The 15,684-nt window shown below is 38.8% G+C and overlaps 1 protein-coding gene across 16 annotated transcripts in view; it reads left to right on the plus strand.

The window, feature by feature from the left end:
- The first annotated feature begins 1,541 nt into the window (after positions 1 to 1,541).
- Positions 1,542 to 15,684, plus strand: part of SYNE2 (spectrin repeat containing nuclear envelope protein 2) — a 272,956-nt gene continuing 258,813 nt past the window's right edge. For 14 of the 16 annotated variants that reach the window (XM_036238291.1, XM_036238296.1, XM_036238305.1 and 11 more), the window contains exon 1: positions 1,542 to 1,749. The gene's annotated coding sequence lies outside the window, so the exon portion shown is untranslated. Of the gene's footprint in view, positions 1,781 to 15,684 lie in introns of all 16 variants that reach the window. The other 2 variants (XM_036238293.1, XM_036238294.1) reach the window with 2 other exon arrangements.

Genomic DNA, 15,684 nt, shown 5'->3' on the forward strand with positions numbered 1-15,684 from the left:
TGTAGCATAGATGCCTAGAAAGGAACGTTAATTAAGAAATTATTAATAACACTTTCTCTAGAGACTGTTGCCATGATGATTTTGCAGTATTTACTGTGAAGGAAGCAATTGCTATAAAATGGAAACGAATAGAACAGAGAAGGAAAATAGTAGACAATGCTTTACAGACAGATCCACGAACCCTGGAACCCAACTTCTCTATGAAATTTGCATGTATTATATCAGGCAAAATGTTTTTTTTTTTTTTCTGAAAAGACTTTCCAGGACTAGAAGGATCTTTTTGCCTTATAAACCTTTGCTGTGACCCAAACGATTAATAATAAATAATGTAAACCTACTAGACCAAGAGAAGCTGTACTGTCAGAAAGATTATCTTGGAATACAGAGAATGACATGTAGATTGGTAGTGTGCTGTTTGTGAAGCGTTGAGCTACTGATTGTCAATAAAATGTGCATTTCAAATAATTTACCTTAATCATCCTGGTACTCATAGATGTACAAGTTTTTTGTGGGTACTATTTACAACTAATTTTTTCCATTAATGCATATTAACTGAATTCATTACCAAATGTCTCTTCTCTGCTCCTCACCACTTATTAGGTTGGTCATAAGCACCAAATTTAATTAAGTAATGCAGGCAAGATTCTGTAGCCATAGGATATATGTGAACTTGGACTCAAGAAATTAAATTTGATTGTAACACAAACTCAATAGAGAAATATTTTAAAGTCACTGCTTTCTTTGTGTAATAATAGTGAGTTGATACAATATCTTTCATTTAGGAACCTTGTCTTAGTAATATTGTAACAGTAGCACAGTAGATAAGTGGGAGTCAACTGATGTCATCCTGATTCCAAAGGCATTGAGTAATTTGCTGGAAGATCAAACTGGTACCTGCAGGATGGATTCCGAAGGATCCAGTTTTCACTGAGTTTTCAGACCTGGAAGTTGCATATCATGTCATAAAACTGAGGCTGTTCTCCTCTCCAGCGTCTAGTGGGATGGAGGGACCCAGTAATATGCATTGTTACCCAAAGCCTCCCCTTCCCTCGGGTGACTCTGAGGTCTGAACCATGCCATCAGAAATACTGATCCACATCCCAAGGGCCATCTAATCCAAATTCCTCATTTTACAAATAGTGCCCAAAGGTTAAAAGTGACTTAATTAAGTAAGGCCTGGTTCTGCTAATTCGGAGATCTGCTTTCTTACCCCGATATCCAAGACTCAGAAATCCAAGAACGTTAGAACAGTTCCTCGTAGAAATTGGCCAGAAAAGCTTTTTTGAGTTTGTGGAACTTCCCCCATTCCCTCCTCCCTGGTTGTGAACCTGTATTCTGAGTTAGCATCTCTCTCAAAACATCTCTGATGTTCCAAAACACAGGAAAGAAAGTTGCCAGCCTTGGGCAGCCGCGGGGCCTGTGGCGGGGTGGGTAGGGTAGGGGGTGCAGGGGAGGCAGGAGGAGGGCTGCCCCGCCCCCGGAGCTCGCGGGCGGGCTCAACACTGGCCGCCGAGCGGCGAGCGCGGGACTCGGCGGCCCGCGGCGGGCGGGGAAGGCGCGGGGCGTGGTTTGCAGCTTTCCGAGCTCCGAGGAGCGGAGCGCTCTGTGCTGCGCCCCGAGCCTTCCGCTGGACTGAAAAAGGGAGCGGGAGACCGAGCAAAAAAGGCGATCGAGGGAGCAAGGCAAGCGAGGCGCCGACCTGGGCCGGCTCCAGCCAGGGTCCTCACCCCTCGCGAAGGCCGGCAGCGGGTGAGCGCGGCCGCAGGGCCCCAGCACCCCGGTGCGCCCCACAGAGAGCGGGCTGGGGCGGGGAGGGAGGGAGAGAGAGAGGGAGGGGAAGGGGCGGGGGCGAGGCAGGGAAGGTCCCCTAGCTGTGGGCGGGCGCGGCGGGAGATGGGAGCCCACGCGATTCCATGGTCCGAGCCCGGCCACGGGAAACTTTGTCCGGGTGGGGAGAGCGGGGTGCGTGGAGGGCGCCGCAAACTTGTCAGCGGGCGAGGCGCTTCGGGGTTGGACTGAGCGCCAGCGGGTGGCGTTCGTCTCTCCGGCTTCTTTGTGTCACCTCCGGGCCCCAGCCCGCCGGTCCGCCCGGTCGGGAAGGGGGTTGCGCAGGGGGGTTGGCCCTGATCCGGTCCCCCGCCCGCGTCGGGCCCAGGCCCCAGCGCTCGGGCTATCCCGATTGTTTTCGTTCCCCGCGTCACGCCTGGGCGGGAAAGATTTTGAACGCCGCGTGAGATAGAACGCGGAGAGCCGCGGCGCAGATTGCCAAATCGTGGGCGGCGCGAGGCTCGCCCCGGGGACCCGAGGACCGGCGGGCGGGGCGCGCCGGGCTGGAGAGGGCACGGCGACCCGCTGGGCGGGGTACTCGAGGAACCGCGGCGCGCACGGCAACCGAGCGCTCGGGCTGCTCGGATTATAATTCCATTTTGATTGCTTGGGGTCTTTGTTGTCTGAAATTGCCTTGCGGGTCTGACGGTAGCACCTTCTCCTTAGATTATTTTTCTTATGTTAAAAGCAAAAAGCGGGGGGTGGGGGATTTATGGGGAATCAGTGCAGCTCAAAACAACATTAGTCACCCTATTTGGTGGAGGTTGAGAAGTCCCGTGTAACATTTGTCTTTGTGGACGCCTGTTATTTCCGAAAGTTATTATTTTCCCCTCCCCTAGTGGAAGGGAGCGTCTGAGCTAGTTGCCAGCAGGCACGATTGTGTACGAGCACCAGCAAGTCAGAGCCAAATCGAGCAGGTTCTTTCTAGCCGCTCTCAACACTTTTGCATCGCTCTTTTCTTTTTTTAAAGTTTGTTTGATTTCAGACAACTTTCATATGCTTTTCTAAATGTTTCCATAGCTCCGAAGTCCTTCTTGCAGAGATAGGCTCTGCCACTTTTAAACATCCGGACCATACCTTGCTCGCTATTACCTCTTGAGACCTTGCCATTGAGGCATCGTAAACATCATCAGGGGAGAGTATTGTCCTTTCATGACATGGAACATTTGGTGTGTTTTTATACTTTACTGCATAAGTCCTTGTGTAGTTTTCTTTTTGAAAACTGCTGAGACTCCCAAGGCCTTTTCCTGAGATAAGTACTGAATGGCATAACCCTCCCCCACACCCCTCCCCCACAAGCACACCAAGGGAGAAGGGAACAGGTGTAATTAATCTTCATTAAGTTTACTCGTGTTGAAGATTCTGGATTTGTCAAAATAAGTAAAAAGTAGAAATTCATAGTTCTTTGTCCATATGTTTGAGTTTAGGACCTTTATTTGAATTAAAAATCAAAATCAAATCAGTTTGTCAGCTAAGCCTTGTACGTTGATTGTTTTTAAAAAAATCGTGTGAATAAGTTTACCCAGTTAGATATTTTACAAGTATTTTAGTGCTTTAGTGCTAATTATGTTTTCAGGACATTGCAGTCTTTTTGGAGAACTGAGTCATAGGCATTATTCTAGGTAATGCCCTCAGTAGTCTTAATAAGTATGAGAAAGGGTGAAAAGCAATTGATTCATTTATCATTACTCACATATTTTAAATACAGATTTTCCATAATTTAACAAAAGCATTCATTTATTCAAACAAGCTTTTACTGTTTCCCAGCTACTGTGCTGGACTCTGGGGTGCCAAATAAGAAGTTACCATTTATGCAGTCAAGTGCTCTACCACTAAGCTACACCCCCAAGTTACCATTTATGGAATGCTTACTTTGCACCAGTAACTGCTTTACATTCATCTGATAAACATTTATTGAGTGCCTACAATGTATTGTGGTAGATGCTATAGCGCAGAGTTGTAGTGCACAGGACAGTGGTTGTTCTGGTGCTTATCTAGTGGGAAGATAGGCAGGACGTGAAAACGTTACCAAACTATTCACAGGCTTTAAAAGATAAATCAGATTGCACCACTCCTCTGTCGAAAACCTTCCAATGGCTTCCCATGGCTGTCTAAGCGAAAAACAAAGACCTGGCAGTGGACCCCAGAGTTTACCCCATCTGGTCCTCCTCACTCCCCATCTTGTCATCTTTTCGATTTTAACTGCTGCTCTTCTTACTCATACTTCTACAACCAAACCAGCTTTCTTGACTGTTAAAGGGCATTTAAACTTTTTTGTTTCCTCTTCCTGGAATGCTCCTTCCCAGCCCCATATCTGTATGGTTCTCCTCTCTTAACTCACTGTTATATTCTCAGTGAGCCTTCACTAAACCCCAGACTTAAAATCACATCTCCCTGGCAATTCCCATTCTTCCTTTCACATTTTTTTTTTTTTTCTCCATAGCACTGTGATCATCTACCTAACATACTCTATATTTTACTCATTCATTTATGGTCCTTACCCCACTAGATTGTGTATTCTATCAATGCTGTTGTATCCTCAGAATCTGGAACAGTGCCTGGAATACAGAAGGGCCATAAGACCTGTTCGTTGAATGAATGTTGTTAAATGGAAAGAAGGAAACAAGATGATGGAACATGGAATAACCAGGGGTTCCTATGTTAATAGTAAGAAGGCTTCTCAATGGAGGTGACATTTAAGTCAAGACTGATAAGAAGGAACTAGTCATGTTGTGGGGTAGGAGGCTGTGGAGAGGAGAGAAGCATGGAAGATCAGCAGAAGAGATAGCATTGAAAGAGCTCTGGTGTGTGATTTACTGAAACTGAGAGAAGGTCATTCTGGCTAAACACTCTCAGCTCAAGAAAGAGATCTAATTGAAGATAGAGTGGTAGTCAGGTGAAAGGTCATGCAGGGCCTTGTAGTCCAAGGTTTGGATAAATTCACCTCAAATCCTTGTATGTATCCTATTAGCCCTATTTTATAGTTTATAAAACTGGACATCAAGGAGGTTAAGTAACTTTCTAAGATTAGAGTAGGTGAATGGCACAGCCTAAAATAGGAAGCCAGGCTTTGACTTTAAAGCACTTATATTTGACCATTAGCCAACATGAGAACACATAGTCTCTATCCTGATGGGGCTATTGGTCCAGTGGGAAGATATACCATTGCAATGTATGTGTGGCATAATGGAAAAGATGTATTCATCTTTTTAGGAGTTGGACAGGTCAAATTGGAAAAAATGAAATTATTTTTTCTTTATTATTACAAAATATTTCGGATTGGCTACATCTTAATTAAGAAATAATGTTAATGTTAAATGCTGTAGCCTATTCTTTAAGGCTTCATCTTGTGTTTGCTTTTTATTCTTGTTTGATTTCATATCTAGCAATGATCTATGTCATATGCCCTTTTCCTACTTTTACCGTCTAAAGGATTGTGTCTGGAATCATGTAAAATCATGTATGTTTAAAATCACGTATGTTTAAAGTCTAATTCTTCATAACATTTCAGGTTATGCCCTTCCTCTTCGATTGTTTTTATCTTAGACTGTACTTTGCAGTTTTGTGTGATAATTTTTAAAATAACTAAATATATTGAGTATAATTGACATATAGTAAATGGACATATTTAGAGTGTAAAATTATTAATTATTTTACATAGCTAGACCTGTAAGACCATCTCTTCCTCTGGCCGCTCTTTTATTCTCTTTCCCCAGACAACCAGAGATAGCTTTCTGACCCTATGGATTAGTTTGCATTTTTAGGATTTTATATAAATGGCTTCTTCCACTTAACATATTATTTTAATATTCATCGACGTTGTTGTGTGTATCAGTGGTTCATTCCTTTTGTTGCTGAGTGGTATTCCATTGTATGGATATATCCCAGTTCATTTATCGGTTCACCCATTGACTGACATTTGACTCCACCCTCCTGCCCCCCCCTCAGTTCTTTTGCTATTAAAAATAAAGCTGCTGTGAATATTGAAGATTATGCATCATCTTTGTGTGGACATCTGCTTTCATTTTCCCTGGGTAAATGTCTAGGAGTGGAATAGCTGGATCATATGATAGGTATATGTTTCAAACTGCTTATACCATTTTATGTTCCCAAAGTAGTATATGAGGGTTCAAGTTGCTTTGCATCCTTGTCAACACTTGTTATGGTCAGGCTTTTCATAGCTGTTCTACTGGTTGTGTAGTGCTATCTTATTGTGGTTTTAATTTGCATTTCCCTGATGACTAATGATATGCTTATTTATCATCCATATATCTTCTTTGTTGAAGTTTCTGTTTACATTTTTTGCCCACTTTTTATTGGGTTGGTGGCTTCCTTATTTTTGCGTTTCAGGAGTTCTTTACTTTCAGTCTGCTGCTTGGCTTACATTGCTCATCTTACCTACTTCAGGATACTGTGGTATGTTACAACATTCAGAACATCTGGACTTGGAGAACTCTCCAGACAGGCTCCGAAGACTATGCTGTGCTTCTTTTCTTTCTTCTGAGCAGCATTAGGAGGAGGAAGGTGGATGTTGGAGAAAGAATCAGTCTGTCCATGCTGACTTTTCTCCAGACCTTGAGAAATTTTGAAGGAAGAGTTTGAAAGCATTTTTTTTTGTTTCTTTTGACAATATATGAGATGAATAACCGGGTTATAGCTTCTCAGGTCAAAGTAACACGTTGGACACACGTGAGCCTCAAGCTTCTGCTTGTCCGTGTCCATTGACTGAAAACTGCAATCTGAGATGCAGTTCTGGATCTCCAAAATTTTTCTTCTCCTTGTTGTTCTGGTTCCAGCTGACATTTAGTCTTCCTTTAGGTATGGCCAGTGCTTGCTGTTTGTCATGAATGGGTAGCTGCTGTCCATCTGGGTATGTAAATGGACCCCCAGTCTGAATGTTAACACACTGATAAATACTCATCTGTAAATGAGTGGAAAATGCAGTTCATTCGACAAATTAATTTATTTTGTAAATATTTATTGAATCTGGGCTCTGGCACATTGATGAAAATTTGTCTTTGGCCTTTGAAAGCCAACTGTCAAGTTAGAGAAAGGTCCACAAGCAGAGGAGCGTGCACTCTGATATGGTGATTGGTGATTACTCACAGGGCAATGGGAGTGAACGTGGAGTCATTCCTCTCAAAGTGTGGTCTGGTGATCCGCAGCATCCAGCCTACTGAATCAGAAGCCTTGAGGGTGGGGCCCAGCAATCTATGTTTAATAAGCTTTCCAAGTGATCCTTATGCATACTCAAGATTGTAAAACACCGGCATAGAGGATTAGACGATTGCTGAGATGTTTTTTCCCAGCTGCTAAATTCTACAAGTATGGATTAGCAATGTGATATTTAGCCCATTGTACTGTTGAACTAATTAAAAAAGAGTCTGGAGGCTTTAGCTAGAAATGAATGTTAAAGGTTTATTCAAGGGTCTTAGAGTATGCAAACCAGGAGCACAGCTAGGCGAAAACCTAGATGTATTCCGAAGAAGAAAGAAAAGCTAAGAGTTATTATAGTAAAAAGTACATTCTTGAGAATTATGGGTTCTGCATTCTTAGCCTCTGGATTGATCCACGATGGTAACTCTCTATGTGACCTGTGGTCGGAGAGTAGATGTCAGACAGTCTGGATAATGGCTATCAGGTGGTCTGGATACATGAACATTCTTTTCTCAGAGGGTTATCTGGAGGTTCCATGTATGTCCAGGCATTGATGCAGTACTGACTGGGAAGTTCGAAAGTTTAAGTGCCTAGGCTAGTTAAAAGAGGAATAGAATCATTTCCTTATACCTAAACCTACGTGAGTTTAGTAATTTAGCAGCTCGACTCCTTTTGCTCTTTTCCTCAGTACTTTAAAGCAGTGTTGGCACCTGTGATGAGTTATCATGTGAAATATTTATTGCTATGTAGGAAAAATGAATTCAAGATGATAAAGGTATTCCTGACACTAGAGAAATAGTAAATTAGGTTTTTAAAAACTTTACTATAAAAAACTTAAAAAAATTTAAATATATTCAAAAACAGAGATAATAGCGAAATAAACTGTGTAAACATTACCTAGTATTAATAATTTTTTAATCTTGCTGATTTGGTTTTACCTTTACCCTTACCTGTCCTCCTATGCTGGATTATTTTGAAGTAAATTCCATACATCTTATCATTTCATCCATAAATAATTTAGATTTTAAATTATTTGAGCTATTAAAGTGTCAGAGCTGAATTTGAAATTGAATCACAGATAGCTGTTTAATGGTTACACGATAAATTATAAAGTTTATCTGGAGTTCAATTACACAAAAGATGAGTAAAACAAAACAGTAATATGGACACTTGTGTACATATATTCCTATTAGCATTAAATTCATTAAAAATAAATATACTGGTTACAACAGTGAATATGTTTTATCAGACTATTTGGTGTACCCTCATCATCATGATAGCAATATTTACATTATACTTATAGATAATATTTCAGAATAGTAAGAAAGGACATACACTCATATACTGCCAAAATTGAAATATTGTGCTGGAAGAAGAAACTTGAATTTGAAAAGCAGGTTTGGGAAGTCAGAGATATAAGAATGTTTTTGCAGTTTTCTAGGCAAATTTTTAATATATTTAAAAATTCTCATAACTTATTTCAGCAATAATGTTGTCTCATTTGTAAAGAAAAGGTATTCAGTATTTAGGGAGGAACAATACATATATATATATATATATTTATATATATATATATTTTTAAATCCAATCCTCTTAGTTAATGTGCTACACACAGTCTTTTTTATCAAGGTTAGAGAACCTGTTTGGTTAGAGCTCAAGGTGTGAGATAGTTCTGTTTGGAGAGAGGGGGCAGAATTAATTTACACAGATATACTATCTGTTTCCTCCTCCGCTTTTGGTACAAGTTACAGTATCCTCAGTAGAAGCTGATTGCATTATGACTGAGATGGTCATGTTTGACTGTGTCCATCTGATACATTAATTAATGGGTTGTACCATAGATGTTGGAGAATTTTCATTTAAAAAATGCTAATTATTAGAAGTAACTTTTACTTTAATTGTAAATTTATACAAAATAAATAAAGCTGAAATAAGTCAGACAGAGAAAGACAAATACCATATGATTTTATTTGTATGTGGAATCATGGAATCTTAAAACAAAATCAATGAACAAACAAAACAAACTGGTGATTGCTAGATGGGAGGGGGGTGGGAGTGGGTTGGAAAGGTGAAGAGATTAAGAAGTACAAATTGGTAGTTACAGAATAGTCACAGGGATGTAAAGTACAGCATAGGGAATATAGTCAGTAATATTGTAATAACTGTGTTGCCAGGTAGGTAGTAGACTTATGGGAGGACCACTTTGTAAGTTATGGAAATGTCTAAGCATTATGTGGTACACCTGAAACTAATATAGTATTCAATGTCAACTGTAATTGAAAATATTTTAAAAATTAAAAAAATAAAGCTGTTCAAGACCGTTCCAAAATAAATAATTAACACCCCCCCCCACACAACTCAAATGCATATAAGCTGTTAGTACTATGATAGGTTACACCAATATATGATAAGATCGTTTGATAGAATAATACATACTAGAGCTTTTAGTTAAAAATTTTCATCTGATTTTTTAGAAAGAAAATTTTAAAAAGGAATGACTATTACAAATTGTGTTTATGAAAGAGTTAAAGGCGTATGTTATTATTGCACTTGTATGTTAATGAAATAGGTTACTAGCATTCTCTTGTTTAAATATCCTTTGTAGTCACTCATTTGATGACATTGAGTAAGAACTTTTCTCTGTTAATGGACCTGTTTAAAAGAAGGTGTTACCTTTGTAGTCTTTGTACCTTTTTTTATTATAGCAAACTTCCATTCGGTTGGGTAATAATTAATTTCATAAATAGTGTTTAATCCAGAACTGATTCTGTTTCCTTCTGAGCCAAATGAAAAGAAACTCTGAAATGCTTAAAACCACAGGTTGCTGATTTGGTACGAGACTCTGTTGGTGATGGTTTCCGAGACTAGAAGGTGGCTCACGCGTGCTCCTTTCTGAGTCATCGCGTTGTCTCGCAGTTGGCCGTGTGTTTTCTTAGCAACGGCTGCTGATTTCAGGTTTGAGCAGGGAAAGTATGTTATGAAATGATTCAACATATTCTCAGATTGTATATGCCTGTTAAACCTTATAAACTTACTGTTAATGTGTGTTCCACAAAATGGAAAGATTTAATTCCGAATTGATTTTCTTCTGATCTGTTTTTCAGGGGTTTGGGGATGGGGTGAAAATAAAGGAGAAAAATAAGTGAACCTGGGCGACTGAATCTTCTTGTTTATGTCTGTGGACTAGAGCAGAACCTAAATGGCCTCTATGTACTGACAGGAGATATATATATATATATATATATATATATATATATATATATATATATATATAAATATATAAAATTTACAGGGTTCTTGATCTTGAGTAATACTGCTATGTGCATCAGTTTTAAAGGAACAAGTGAATTTTGGAAATGTCTGTGGTGTAGTGTAGTAGTTAAGAATATAGCTTCTGAAATCAGACTGACCTTGGTTCAAATCCTCGCTTTGCCATTTGCTATCACTTTGGGCAAATCACATATCCTTTCTGAGTATCCTTACCTGTTAAAATAAATGCCAAAATGTGGCCTACCTTTTAGGAGTGTTATGAGTATTACTGAGATAATACAGGTAACGGACAGTATAGTATCTACATTCAAACACTATAGGACACATAGTAGTGAATGCCAGTTATTACATTCCATTCAGGGTATAGGGAACAAGGGCTAGGTGACAAGTGTTTAGTGGGGCAAGCAGAAATGAATCAGATGTGGCCCTTCTTCAGGAATTGGGAGAGAGAGCCTCGTAAACAAATTACTCTAGTGTGATGCAGAATGAAAGAAGTGCCAACGGCAGTGCAAGCAAAGTACGTGGTAAGTAATGCCACGTTTAGGGAAATGAGTGCTAGTTTTGTATAACGTTGACATTTGAACTGGGTGTAGAGCTGGGTCTAGAATGATGAGTAGGTCTTTTGTAGGTGAGGAATGGAGGAAGTGTAGATGGCAGGCTGAAGAATAGCACCAACTGAAGCCCAGGGCTCGTGACAGGATTTGGTGGAAGAGCTCCGGATGGATACTCTGGATGGATGCTTCATGGTTAGACCTTGGGGAGTTTTGCACTCAAAATATGTTTGGACTCTGTCTTTCTTTTATCAGTGGGGAACAAAACAAAGTGGGTGCTTGGTATGAGCTGTTTCCCAGTCATGTTCTGAAAGATATATTGGAGAGACGGGGAGTCCAAACACAGGAATGTTTTCAGAAGTCCAGATGAATGGTAGAGAACAGAGTTAGAGGGGATTAAAAGGAGATAGAAGAGAGGGAATTCTAAACACAACGTTGGTGTCATAACTTAAGAGCGAGATAGCATAGGAGGGCAAGGTGTCGGAGAAAATGATGATCTGGCAGTCGGGTGGGCTCATGGGTCTTTAGAGCTCAAAGGTTAGTGGACATCTAGCTGACAGAAATTCACTTCCTAGAGAAGAAAGCTAACATTTATTGTGCACTTACGGTATTTCAGGTTTTCTGCTAAGCATCTTAACAAATCATTATTGGAAGCAAATGGTATTTTTATTGATTAAGAAATAGAGGCTCAGAAGAGGCCTGGTAGTATTTAAATATCAACCTTAATTTCAAAGCACTTCTCTCTTTTATCTTTCTCTTCAAGTTCTTTGGAACAAGAGAAGAGCCAGGGCAGAAGAATGAGTCAACGAGTCCTGAAGGCAGCAGGGCCCGTGGTGGCACTTTCCATCAGTTTCCACATTCAGGCTCCCAGTACATGTTCTCTGTGATGAGGACAGAGGGAATAACTCTTTAACTGTGCGGTTTAACTTTGTTACTTGAATGTTGTGGGAGTTTCGTTCCCAATCTTATTACTGAAGTTCCAGTGTTTTTCTTTTAGAGCTGCTTGAAGGTTGAAGTCCTTCAAAAATTGTTTTCTCTTGCTTCTAATGAAATAAAAACATGTGGGTAGGAGTGGGTAAAAACTTTATACAATGAGCCTTGTTTTAGTTGAATTGGAGAGGATGAAAGGGGCAGAGAGAATGATATTCTTAATGTTATCCCATTTGTTAGATAATAAAATGTGTTGCCTGAGGTCAAGCTCATGGATACTGATGAAAATTAAGTGTGGCAGACTTTGAGCATTTCTTAAGTTTTTATTTTTTATTTTTTTTAACTGCAAAAATCCAGCACGCATGCAATAAACATATTTAAAAAGCAAGAGCCCTTCCTCATATTATTTTCACTTTCCATTTCTGTAGTCTCTGTCCCTAGAGGTAATCGTTGTGGACAGTTCTATGTTTATCCCATCTGAGTGTTTATCAACATTTGGAACCTTGGCAATAATTAGGCAAAGTAGCTAGAATTGGCGCTTTTTCTTTTTTTAACTAGACATTTGGTATTAGAGTTCATTATTGAATTTTCATAAATATGGGTTCTTCTTTTAGATTATGTTCTGTAAGTTCATAAACATTCAACGTAACTTCAGTTAAGTGTTATTGGATCACCTTTCAAATCAGTGACATACCTAGGGCTAGAGTTTAGCCCTAGCCCTAGGTATGTCACTGATTTGTTGCTAAACCAGTTCTGTTAGTTAATTTATTATACAAGGTTGCCAGTTAACTGCCACTGCAATGGTGAACACAGGACACATTTCATCTAATTTCTTTAGTCTCCCCTCCTCTCCCCTCCTCTCCCTTTTTTTTTCTTCCTTCCTTCCTTTCTTTCTGAGGAGAAAGGACGGAGAATTTAAATTAACATAGTCCCTTTTTAGTTTGGTCATCTATTAATCTGTTAATTACTTCATATGTGGAATGATCAGACAATATGTGCTCTAGTAAATTTCTCTATAGAATTACGGGGTATTTGAGTAGATTAGATAGATCGTGTCTGTTCAGAAGTTTCTTTTAAGGACATGGAGTATGGAGCCTTGCATACTTGTTGTGTTCACGCAGGTCTTGCTAGTAACTTGCAGTTTGGTCTTGGGCAAGTTACTCAACTTCTCTGTTTCCCTAAGTGAGGTAAATAGTGTCTATCTATCTTCTGGACTCGTGAGGATTAAGGAGATGGTACGTGTAAAACGTCTGGCACAGAGTAAGTAATAAATATTGTGTATTCTTATTTTATCACTTATCAAATAGAGAACCTACAAATTTGGTTGTCTGCGTAAGGAGAATTTACTGGTTCGCTCTTTCAAGCTAAAACAAAGGAGACATCACTGTTATTTCACTTTTATTGCACTATAGGTTGTTAGGAGGAAGTGTGCAAATATTGAGGTATGCTTTTTAAAAAGATACAAATCTCAGGACTGTACTGAGTCAGTCAGCTTCTTCACTGAATAAATTGGCAGAGCTGCAGCTAAAGGATCACACGGATTTTTTTTGTTTGTTTTAGTGGTCCTACTTCTCAAGATGCTTCAGTAGTCCTAGTTTTGGTTCTACTCAGGAAAATATTTTGGTATTCATAACACGTATTTTGGAGAGTATTTTAATTGTTCACTGATGGAGAGAATTTAGGTGATGTTTCTTTTTATGTTACATGTGTTTTGGGGACTGGTCAGGGACATGTCCATGGGGAAGGCTTTGAGAGAAGGGAAAAATATTTTTTAGAAACCTCAAAACTGTAGTCTGAAATTCCATGAAAAACCTTAGAATTTTGTAATCTGAGTAATTGGAGGTAAGGGGTCAGAAGGATTATTCATGTTTCTGGAAGTTTATTTTCATAAGAAGGTATATAGTTTCTAAATATTTTAATAAACTAGAAGATATACCAAAGTAATCTCAAAATTACACAGAAATGTTGTTTTTTTTTTTTAAACCCAGACAACTTTCCAATGGTATCACTGCACATATCGTAACAACAAAGATAATTTAATATGTACAGAAGGGCATTCTGTTCTTTCCCTGAGATGATATGACCTCATGTCAGGTCTTAAAATTGTTCCCACACATTTGACAAATATGAATCTTTAGGGAAAACTCAGAAACAAATAATTCTGGTTGTTTCTCTTCAGGTGAGCAACTTCTGCTATGTTTTAGAAATGAAATGGAAACTAGTTTGCAAGCTCTCTAAGCAAGTGACAAGGGAAACCTAGGGGAAGGGATAATTTCACAGTTTGAGTTCTGCTATTTCAGAAATCAAATCTGTTTTTCAGAGACACTATTTCCATAGTTGCTTGATTCACCAACTTTTTAACAATTAAATACCTGTTAAAGAGTTGCACTGCTGGCTAGCACCCTAGAAAAAATAGCTTCTAAATCTTAGAACTGTTAATTATTCATCTTTTTTTTTTTAGTTTTTAAATCTCATTTACTTTCCCACTAACCAGTCAGAATGCTACGATTTAATGGTAGGTAAGATTGGGTGTCAAGTATTTAGTTAGAACTCTCACTTTATCAGTGCAGTTGCATAGTAATAGATGGTTCTTTGGAAGTAAAGAGTTTAAGAGAAACACAAACTCAAAAAAAGACAGAAAGGAGCTTTAATTTGGGGGAGATTTGATTTTAAAAAAGGTTCCCATAGAATTTTCTTAAAATTCTAGTATGAGAACCATAATCTGAAGTGGTTAGAGGAAATGCCACTTATTTTTTTATTTTATTATTTTTTATGCATACATTTTTATTTTTAAATTTAGTTTTCAATTACAGTTGACATACATTATATTAATTTGACATGTACAGCGTAGTGATTAGACATTTATATACTTTATGATGTGATCAACCCCATTTGTTTAGTACCCATTTGACACCATACGTAGTTATTACAATGTTATTTTTTATTTTAAATCATAACACTTTTTAAAATGAAATTTCAAATATCAGATCTGTGATCTACAGATAAAATCTACAATGATTTACTGATCTAAGGATTTGCTGGTTTATTTGCTTTATGTACTATGGAAGTCTTGGTAAATTATTAAATAAAGTTGGATCGTAGGGAATTTAGAGGATAACTCTTTTCTCTAAGACAGGTTCTTGAGGGTGTGAGAAATAACAGTCGCTAATGGGACAGATCAAAAATTGAGTAAGAACAGTATCAGTTTAAGATACCAATTATGAATTCTGATCCTGGATTTGTCCAAGACAGTTTTATGATCTTGAATAAATAACTAATATTAATGATCTCTATTTCCTCACCTCGGGAGTATCATGATTATATACAGTAATCTGTAAGCATAAGTAAATACAAAGTAATATTTTGTCTTGGATCAATTAAACTGTCTCCTCTTTACTGATATCCATCGCCTTCTCTCCTAAACCAGCCAGCTCTCAAAGATCTACCATCATCACAAAGGACAGAAAAGGAGAGAGTGTCGCAAGATTAAGGCCATTATTGGGGTAACTTTAAAATGTGTGTGTGCTATCCACAGTGATAGTAAGCCTTGTCTCACGTGTGAATTATTCCTTATACAGTGACAGTAGTGATGGGTTGTTATTATAGTCCAGAGAGTTCAACACCCATCACGTTGAACTCAGTTCAGAATTTTAGAACCAAACGATGCCTGAATCCTCTTATTTCAGATGAGGAACCCAGCAACAGAGAGGGCAAGGTCCATAGGTAATTGACAGAATAAGGATTAAAACTGTTCTCTCCAGATTCCTGGCCCAAAGCTCTTGCTGTCTTATGTATCAGTGTGTGTGTGTGTGTGTGTGTGTGTGTGTGTATTTAAATGGAGGTGTGCTATTTAAGACCTATGAAAAGATAAACCATTATATAGTAAGTACTTAAGTATATTAGCATCCTACTTAAGGAAGAAAATATTACTAATATGGTTTGACTCTTC

The sequence above is a fragment of the Rousettus aegyptiacus genome, unplaced genomic scaffold (assembly GCF_014176215.1).
Source record: "Rousettus aegyptiacus isolate mRouAeg1 unplaced genomic scaffold, mRouAeg1.p scaffold_m13_p_3, whole genome shotgun sequence".
Lineage (NCBI taxonomy): Eukaryota > Metazoa > Chordata > Mammalia > Chiroptera > Pteropodidae > Rousettus > Rousettus aegyptiacus.